The sequence below is a fragment of the Mizuhopecten yessoensis genome, unplaced genomic scaffold (assembly GCF_002113885.1).
Source record: "Mizuhopecten yessoensis strain PY_sf001 unplaced genomic scaffold, ASM211388v2 scaffold8071, whole genome shotgun sequence".
NCBI classification, from domain to species: Eukaryota; Metazoa; Mollusca; class Bivalvia; order Pectinida; family Pectinidae; genus Mizuhopecten; species Mizuhopecten yessoensis.
The window spans coordinates 927,761-938,991 of record NW_018407364.1 but is presented as its reverse complement, the minus strand read 5'-3'; positions in this window follow the sequence as shown (position 1 = coordinate 938,991).

The following is an 11,231-nucleotide window of genomic DNA, read 5'->3' as shown; positions in this document are numbered from 1 at the left end:
TATATATATATCATATTCTCGATTCATAAATAGTAACAAATGACATTTTGTAAGTAACTAATCAAGTGTCGTAAAACATTTTCCGATTTTATTGCGACCTATATCCGGCGCACGAACTCAACGGAAGCCCGCAGTAATCAGGTCAGAGTTATATTTACAGTCCGGCATGTTGTTGATGTTGATCGTGCAACCGGAGAAGGTTGATTGGTGAAAAATCCAGGCGTAAAATTGTTTGTTGATCTCACAGACACTTGAGACAGTCAGCTGGTGTTCGGGATCAAAGCAGAAGATACCGATAAGTTCGGTAGTGACACTGTTAAGTCGCTCGGAGGTGCAAAGACCAACTTCAGTTATAGTCTCATAAGATGAAGCTGCTATTGGCAGTACTTTAGTAGTAATATATAAGGGCTTTGCCACACCAAATGTAAATATTGTAATATATATACAATACCACATATATCCATCTGACCTTTCAGATTACGTACCCATTTAACGAGGCTTTCAGCGCAATAAAGGAGTGTAATCTGAAACGTAAGATAGGCGTATGTATGCAGTATTTTTATTAAATGCCTACAATAGGTTTTTACATGCATTTTCGCAAAACATTTCTCACCGCCATTCCCTCGTTGATTGATGCTCAATTTACTTCCCGAAAACTATAAAAGAATAACAATGACCACGTCGAGGACGGACCTACGACGTCACGTTATTATAACGTAAAGTGGCACTAAATTGTTCGTGGTCCATTTTTGTTACAATGTGACAATTTAATTAAAAGTGATTAGAACGGATGAGCTCAAGCCAATAATGAGTTCTGACTACTTCGGGTATTACACTGTCTTTTATTATCACTGTGTGAAATAGGGAACCTTGTATTGCATGGCCTGATAACTGACATCCTCGATATCCAGGGTTACGCTCACTTTCGCTCACTACACCCCTGGAATATGTCATAGCAAAACTGAAGGCACGAAGATAGCTGTTTGATGGTCTCAGGTAAAAAAAACACCTGACCAATCGCTGGGCTGATACCTGTCCTTTGAAGATTACAAAGGAGAGACGCCCGACTTCAAAGCCTGTCAATTTTTACCGTTACGTGATTCTTTTTATGCACATCAAAGGATCGAACTAGTGTTCTTGTTTTATCAACAAGGTGGCGCACACTGAACCTTCAATTTTGCTATGACATATTCCAAGGGTGCGGAGAGCGTAAGCGACCGTAACCCCGGGATATCGAGGATGAAGAACTGGCTGTATCATTATAGTACGAGAGATTGACCTGGTATGTAAGCTTTTTCTTTCTCTACCTTTTCACCTATGTCTCCTTAGCCAGCCGTTATCATATGATGGCTCGAGGACGTTAAACCGTGAACGAAAAAGAACCGAAAGAAAAGGGTTTGATGGTACGATGGTTTGATTGGGAGGATACGAAGGTAAAACCCTATCATACCGTCAGTTCGCAGGTCACGTACGGATGTTTCCGTGAGTGTACTTCCTCATCCTCGATATCCAGGGGTAACGCTCGCTTACGTTATCTGCACTCCTGGGATATGTCCTAGCAAAATTGAAGGCACAAAGACACCTATTTGATTTGCCTCGGGTAAAAAAACACCTGACCAATCACTTTTCTGTTAACTGTACTTTGAAGATTACAAAGGAGAGACGCTCGACTTCAAGGTCAGTCATTTTTTACCATTACACGACCGCGGGATTCTTTTTATATACATCAAAGGATCGAAATACTCTTTTAGTCTCATCAACAAGGTGGCGAGCACTGAGCCTTCAATTTTGCTATGACATATTCCAGGGGTGCAGAGGGCGTAAGCGAGCGTATCGCCTGGATATCGAAGATTGTCCTTGCAAGAATCAATCTCTTGCTTACTTATACTGCTGATATATTCCACGAAATGTAATACTGCAAATGAAAGCCAACGTGACATTCAAGCGTGAACGCCATAACACCATCAGGATGTTAGTATTAGTGCGAGAATAGAATTGCTCGTGCTCATGTGCTTGCTTTTATACATCTATTTGACGGTATAGATTTGGTGAAATTTAAGCGGGAAGGCTACATGGTAACAATGGCCGAGTCATGGAACGGAGTTTGAAGACAGCCAACAATCAGACGACAGTAATGGCGGGATGATCAGGCGCATGGGAGTATCTGGCGCCACGGAAGGCACGCCGGATTAGAGGGCGAGTGCGCAAGGCGCCTAGTCTGCAACAGAAAAATGCAGGTTTGCTAGGCTGAATGTCCGCGCTCGTACAAATAGCGCTCGTGACGTCATCTTAATGACGGTCGGTTTTTCTTTTCAATAATCCTACAAGTCAAGAGTCAAGGTCATTCAGAATGATTACATAATTTCATTTTTAAAAAGTTAATTCGTTATGTGTGAAACAAATGAATGATGAAGTGATTGCAGTAAATAACGCTAACTGCTCCGAATGTCTTTGCTGCATCTTCATTCTCGGACCATATATACGTAAGTCTAAAGACGCCCATACCAAATTTAGCACGTCAAAACGTGTGTACTCATAAATTAACGTTCCGATAATATTTCTGTTATTTGTATATCAATAGATGGGTCCCTTTGCTGTATGTATAATTATGGCAATAGAATATGTTTAAATTAAAACTATCGATAGAATTATTTATTAAAAAAACATTATTGACCAAAATTAGAAAGTTTGAGTAAATGGATGAAACTTCCCAACTTTTAAGGATCCCTGTCCCACTGTACTGTGATTTTACCTATATACAGTTACCTCCCCTAACTTCCGCTTGCATATAACAGAAGCACAGCTGAACAATGACACTTCTGTTGACCAGGTAGCGCAACCGGTTGGAGCGATAGTATATCAATCTGAAGTCCAGAGTTTGAATCCCAGCTTACCTTAATGTGTTGTTTTTTACCCTCATAAAACTGTTTTGTTTATTTCATCTTTTTTATTTCTCATGAAAGTCCCGCAAGGTATGGTTTTCTTTTCAGAAACAATGAATTAAAGCTAAAGTCATGCCGGAAAAAACAGTTTCCAACACATCGTTACACTTGTTGGCAGTGGTACGGGGATCCTTAAGTTGAAATTCTACAACCAAGTTATGACAATATCGCCTAGTTTACAACCCTTTCTGTTATTTGAGACATATCAACGCTTTTATTTTTGTCAAGTCAAGAAATCAACGATAGAGAAAATAATGCCTGATTTTTCAGAACGTTCGTGAAGATTCGTTGGATTTTGGGCCGGTAGATGTAAAATAAAACGATTAAAAAACAAAATTGCCTACAACGAAGCTGAACAAGTAACTATAACCAGAGGCTGTATGATAACGGTACTTCCTCAACCAGCTGACATTAAATGGAGTACAAATTTTATTATCCAATCAAAATTAATCTGTTACAGCTGTATATATATTTTTTGTGCGATAAAACTGACAAAAGGGAAATCACCTTATGACACAAGGTTATCCAAACGTTATGTATTAGGCGAGGTTTTCCGAACGTCTTATTTATCATATGTGTATTTACATACACCCACGTGCAATCCAGTTCACGCGTACCTTTAATTCGAGGTTAACCTTTTTTTATCTTTCCCAAGAAATTTGAAAAATCAAATCAAACGAATGTAATTGAAAATAAAGAGAAACAGAAAAAAGTGAAAAATATGGTCTCATTTCTAACACATTTTCTTTTTGTAATTTTGAAATGCTTCGGTTGCACACGTGCCGTAAACAATATTTTCCTATTCCAGTCCATTCTTTCATGAACCTACAAATGTAGCTACAGGATTCCCGTTCCTCGGCAAACTACAAACGTCAAACCACCACAATTGGTACACGGTCAGAAACTACCAAAATTGGTACACGGCCAGAAACTACGACAATTAATACACGGTCAAAAACTACCACAATTGGTACACGGTCAGAAACTATCATAATTGGTAAACGGTCAGAAACTACCAATATAGGTACACGGTCAGAAACTACCAAAATTGGTACACGGTCAGAAACTACCACAATTAGCACAAGGTCAGAAACTACCACAATTGGTACAAGGTCAGAAACTATCATAATTGGTACACGGTCAGAAACTACCACAATTGGTACAAGGTCAGAAACTACCACAATAGCTACACGGTCAGAAACTACCACAATTGGTACACGGTTAGAAACTACCACAATCAGTACACGGTCAGAAACTACCACAATTGGTGCACGGTTAGAAACTACCACAATCAGAACCCGGTCAGAAACTACCACAATCGGTACCCGGTCAGAAACTACCACAATCAGTACACGGTCAGAAACTACCACAATCGGTACACGGTCAAAACTACCACAATTAGTACACGGTCAGAAACTACCACAATTAGTACACGGTCAGAAACTACCACAATTGGTACACGGTCAGAAACTACCACAATCGGTACATTGTCATAAAATTACCACAATTGGTACATTGTCAAAAAATTACCACAGTTAGTACAAGGTCAGAAACTACCACAATAGCTACAAGGTCAGAAACTACCACAATTGGTACACGGTCAGAAACTACCAAAATCAGTACACGGTCAGAAACGACCACAATCGGTACACGGTCAGAAACTACCACAATCAGTACACGGCCAGAAACTACCACAATTGGTACACGGTCAGAAACTGCCAAAATCAGTACACGGTCAGAAACGACCACAATTGGTACACGGTCAGAAACTACCAAAATTAGTACACGGTCAGAAACCACCACAATTGGTACACGGTCAGAAACTACCACAGTTAGTACACGGTCAGAAATTACCACAGTTAGTACACGGTCAGAAACTACCACAATTGCTACACGGTCAGAAACTACCACAATTAGTACACGGTCAGAAACTACCACAATTGGTACACGGTCAGAAACTACCACAGCTAGTACACGGCCAGAAACACCCACAATTGGTACACGGTCTGTAACTACTTCAATTGGTACACGGTCAGAAACTACCACAATTGCTACACGGTCATAAACTACCACAATCGGTTCACGGTCAGAAACAACCATAATTGGTACACGTTCAGAAACAACCATAATTGGTAGACGGTCAGAAACTTCCACAATTGGTACACGGTCAGAAACTACCACAATCGGTACACGGTCAGAAACTACCACAATCAGTACACGGTCAGAAACTACCACAATCAGTACACGGTCAAAATCTACCACAATCGGTACACGGTCAGAAACTACCACAATCAGTACACTGTCAAAAACTACCACAATTGGTACACGGTCAGAAACTACCACAATCAGTACACGGTCAAAAACTACCACAATCAGTACACGGTCAGAAACTACACCAATTGGTACACGGTCGGAAAATTACCACAATCGGTACACGGTCAGAAACTACCACAATCGGTACACAATCAGAAAATACTACAATTTGTACACGGTCATAAACTACCACAATTGGTACACGGTCATAAACTACACAATCAGTACACGGTCAGAAACTACCACAATCAGTACACGGTCAAAATCTTCCACAATCGGTACACGGTCAGAAACTACCCCAATCGGTACATGGTCAGAAACTACCACAATCAGTACACGGTCAAAAACTACCACAATGTGTACACGGTCAGAAACTACCACAATCGGTAGACAATCAGAAAATACTACAATTGGTACACGGTCATAAACTACCACAATTGGTACACGGTCACAAACTACACAATCAGTACACGGTCAGAAACTACCACAATTAGTACACGGTCAGAAACTACCACAGTTAGTACACGGTCAGAAACTACCACAATTGGTACACTGTCAGAAACTACCACAATCGGTACACGGTCAGAAACTACCACAATAGGTACACGGTTGAATCTAGCACAATCGGTACACAGTCAGAAACTACCACGCTTGCTACACGGTCATAAACTACCACAATCGGTTCACGGTCAGAAACTACTACAATTGGTACACGGTCAGAAACAACAATAATTGGTAGACGGTCAGAAACTACCACAATTGGTACACGGTCAGAAACTACCACAATTGGTACACGGTCAGAAACTACCACAATTGGTACACGGTCAGAAACTCCCACAATCGGTACACGGTCAGAAACTACCACAACCGGTACACGGTCAAAAACTACCACAATCGGTACACAATCAGAAACTACCTCAATCGGTACACGGTCAGAAACTACCACAATCGGTAAACGGTCAGAAACTACCACAATCGGTACACGGTCAAAAACTACCCCAATCGGTACACGGTCAGAAACTACCACAATCGGGACACGGTCAGAAACTACCACAATCAGTACACGGTCAGAAACTACCACAATCAGTACACGGTCAAAAACTACCACAATCGGTACACGGTCAGAAACTACCACAATTGGTACACGGTCAGAAACTACCACAATCGGTACACAATCAGAAACTACCACAATCGGTACACGGTCAGAAACTACCACAATCGGTACACGGTCAGAAACTACCACAATTGGTACACGGTCAGAAACTACCACAATTGGTAAAGAACACGGTCAAAAACTACTACAATCGGTACACGGTCAGAAACTACCACAAATGGTACACGGTCAGAAACTACCACAATCGGTACACGGTTGAATCTAGCACAATCGGTACACAGTCAGAAACTACTACGATTGGTACACGGTCACAAACTACACAATCGGTACACGGTCAGAAACTACGACAATCGGTAAACGATCAAAAACTACCACAATTCGTACACTGTCAGAAACTACCACTATCGGTTCACGGTCAGAAACTACCACAATCAGAACACGGTCAGAAACTACTACATTTGGTACATGGTCATTACTACACAATCGGTACACGGTCAGAAACTACCACAATTGGTACACGGTCAGAAACTACCACAATCGGTTCACGGTCAGAAACTACCACAATTGGTACACGGTCAGAAACTACTACAATTGGTACACGGTCATTACTACACAATTGGAACACGAACAGAAACTACCACAATTGGTACACGGTCAGAAACTACCACAATCCGTACACGGTCAGAAACTACCACAATCAGTACACGGTCAAAACTACTACAATTGGTACACGGTCATTACTACAATGTACACAATTGGAACACGGTCGGAAACTACCACAATTGTTACACGGTCAGAAACTACCACAATTGGTAAAGTACACGGTCAAAAACTACTACAATCGGTACACGGTCAGAAACTACCACAAATGGTACACGGTCAGAAACTACCACAATTGGTAAACGATCAGAAACTACAGAATTGGAACACAATCAGAAACTACTACAATTGGTACACGGTCAGAAACTACCACAGTTAGTACACGGTCAGAAACACCCACAATTGGTACACTGTTAGAAACTACCACAGTTGGTACACGGTCAGAAACTACCACAGTTAGTACACGGTCAGAAACTACCACAATTGGTAAAGTACACGGTCAAAAACTACTACAATCGGTACACGGTCAGAAACTACCACAAATGGTACACGGTCAGATACTACCACAATTGGTACACGGTCAGAAACTACACAATCGGTACACGGTCACAAACTACACAATCGGTACACGATCAGAAACTACCACAATCAGTACACGATCAGAAACTACTACAATCGGTACACGGTCAGAAACTACTACAATCGGTAAACGATCAGAAACTACCACAATTGGTACACTGTCAGAAACTACCACAATTGGTACACGGTCAGAAACTACCACAATCAGTACACGGTCAGAAACTACCGTAATCAGTACACGGTCAGAAACTACCGTAATCAGTACACGGTCAGAAACTACTACAATCGGTACACGGTCAGAAACTAATACAATCGGTACACGGTCAGAAACTACCACAACTGGTACACGGTCATAAACTACCACAATCGGTACACGGTCAGAAATCAATACAATTGGTACACGGTCATTTACTACACAATCGGTACACGGTCAGAAACTACTACAATTGGTAAAACATATTGTTTCATAACCCATGTAACAATACTGATGAAATGTCGGCCACATTTACTTGATAGATTCACAATATCAGTAACTAATCTGTTTTCGCCATCATGTTTGTAGATTTATGTTGAATGTTTATAACACATAAAAATATCCATAAATGAGATATTGTACCTCTGAAATCAAGATTCAATCCCTACATACATATCTACATTTTTACATGTTCCCCTAGTACTGGCTAATCACATATTGATCAGCATTTCAACCAAATATTTTTGTTTACAGCAACATTTTAAGAGTATGCAATGACTTCAAAGTAAACATATCAAATGATGTACGTCGAAGAAATGTTCTGAAGGGAGTTAATTATAGGCATGTTTAAGTGTTGATTTCTGGTTCCTATAACCAGATAATATAAAAGTGCATGTATACATAATTGTAGTACAGTTTAGAATTTAGAAAAAAACAATACAGTCTGTTGCAATCGGACCATCAACTAGTTAAATGAAATACAGGTTTCAGAACCTGTGATATGGTGTACCAATTCGGGTACTATAATCATGGTCGAAAAAACAGACGAAATCTCACTGCAAATTTAGTGTTGTATTTTTCAAAAACATATTACTTCGAATCAAAACTTTTCCTGAAAAAGAACAACTACAGGAAGTCTTTGTCGAGTATCAATAAACATTCCAGATACAAGATCTGGATTTTTAAATATCATTAAAAAACCATCAAACTTGTACCAATGGTTCCCACCGCGACATTTTTGTCCCCTAGAGGGCGCGGGTGTACTAGGGGGTATCGCTCTTTTTAAAAGGAGGCGCGATCGGGTGTATACGGCCTAATTTCACGTTGACGCCTGTAGTCGCTGACGAATGGTGAACTTACAGGTGAAGTACTGGTGTGTATTACGGTCCGTGTACCACAATGTTCTGGAAGTGGAGGACACAACTTTCCCCGAGAGCCAGGTCTACAACACTAAATGCACGTACGGGTAGTGGTAGTGTGACGTTATATCTTCGCATTGGACACTTTTTTTTCGGCGTTGCAATAACTTTGATAAATTATTTCTGAAAAGAAAACCCATATCTTGCGGGACTTTTATAGAAGATAAAAATATAATATTTATAATCAACAACTCCGTCTTTGCGTATTGCAGAGTTATCTGCTATTGTGAGCATGTATTGATTGTTACGTCATTTGTTTGTGAGAGTAACGTCATCAATTTTTGAGAAAACGACGTAATTTTCTCACACAAACCAATGACGTAACAATCAATACCTGCTCACAAGAGAAGATAACTCTGCAATACGCAAAGACGGAATAGTGTTCTGAGTGTAAAATAATATCAGGGGCTAGACCGGCATTCGAAACCTGGACTTCAGATTGCAATACTTGCAATACCATCACTTTAATAGACTTAACTACCTATAGTCATCAGAAGAATCCCGGCCCAACTGTGCTGCAGTTATTTAAAAAAAAACGGGGGGAAGTTATTATAAACATGTTAACGAAAAAAAAACAATGGAGTGCAACAGGGAAAATAGTTTGTGTTTGAAACTTATGTGAGATCGTTTATATATTAATCTTATTGCCATTTGTTGCACCATCATGTAATTATGATTTTAGACAGCGAAAATAATAGTCTCGCTAAAATATACACGCTTGCAGTATTTCGAAAATAAAATTTTGATAGTTTATAAGAGAGAGAAAAGGTATGACTGTTAAGTTAATTATTTAAACATGGCAGACCTCCAAATCGCAGACCTAGACTAGGGTTTTTCTAACAGCTAATGTTTTTCTATCACTTTCAAATCTAGGCGTTTTACAATCTTATATATTATTGATCGTTCAGATAAGTAACTGTGACGTTTCGGGTGAACTTTTTTGATAAAACACTCCATTTCTTATCGGATGCATCTTGAAACTGACAAACATTGAGAATTATTGACGGGACAGTGTCCTTCTATTTTTCCATCTTAGACAGACGACGCCCGTCTTTGAATAGCATGTAACACAGCAAGGTCACTATACTTATGTATCTATGACACATATAAATGTATGTTTTCAAATGTAGCGTGAGATATCCATTATGAAGTCACAAATTCATGACATAGGCAAACCTGTGATGTTATAAAGGAAAGTGTTCAAATGTTCACTGATTTCTGCTAGAACAATCTTTTTCGTAACTCGCTAAAAGCATGCAACATGATGAAAAAAAGAAAAGCGTTAGTTTTGAAAACGAACAAGAAATCGGCACAAAATATGACCATGAGATAGATTTTATTTATGCGCGTTGTTTCAATTTTCAAGTCACATTAGTTATGATGAGTGTAAAATTACTCGTTACCGTTCCATCTTATTTTATAAAGATTGTTACATAAAGATCAAGTGAAATGGAAACTCTTAAATGTAAAAGATCAATTTTTTTGCTTAATGCGTTTACGACAAAGAATAAAACTGGTTATTTTAGAATTACCTGCATCATGCAAAAAAGGTTTTTTAAAAGAATGAAATATACGAATATATGAAACTAATAAGATGTCATTAATATTTTAATTCACTTAATTTTGTACTTTTTATTTGAAGGACTTAAATTTGAAATTCTCTTTATGTTTTGAATGGCTTTTAGTTGTTGTTCATACTGAATTGAAAAACGGCAATCCATGTTGTATTTCGTTAACTTCAGCTGGTTATCAAAATAATGGACCTGGCTAGCTTAATGCTTAATTATGACGTCATAATGTCAAGATTTAGAGCCGTTATGATATCCAGACATAAAAAAAAATCCATTTGGTATGATATATTTTATGAAGTCGGCATAACTGTTTCAATTAAGATGACTAAAGCTCGTTAATTAAAATCATTCTGAACTCATTTCATCAGTTGGGAAAATCAGTCAAATAATATATGAAAAGAGATTTCCCCTAATGCGTCTGCTTTATCTTGGATTGAAATGAATAAATCGTGAGCATTTAGCCATCAGACAGAATTCTTTCGAGAGTAATTAAAACGATGACGGTTAATTTCTAATTTAATTGACAATTATTTTCTTACCGACAGGAGACAGTATTGATTTTTCATCTCCATAGGGAGAGCCGATTCGTATTTGTTTTAAGGCCTCTTCTGCCCAATCGACAAAAAAGAACTCTTCAAACCTGGAGGCGATATTGCTACATCAGTGTTCAAACGTTCGTATCTTCTGCGGCTTATTGACAGACGTCGTCATCTACCGTTC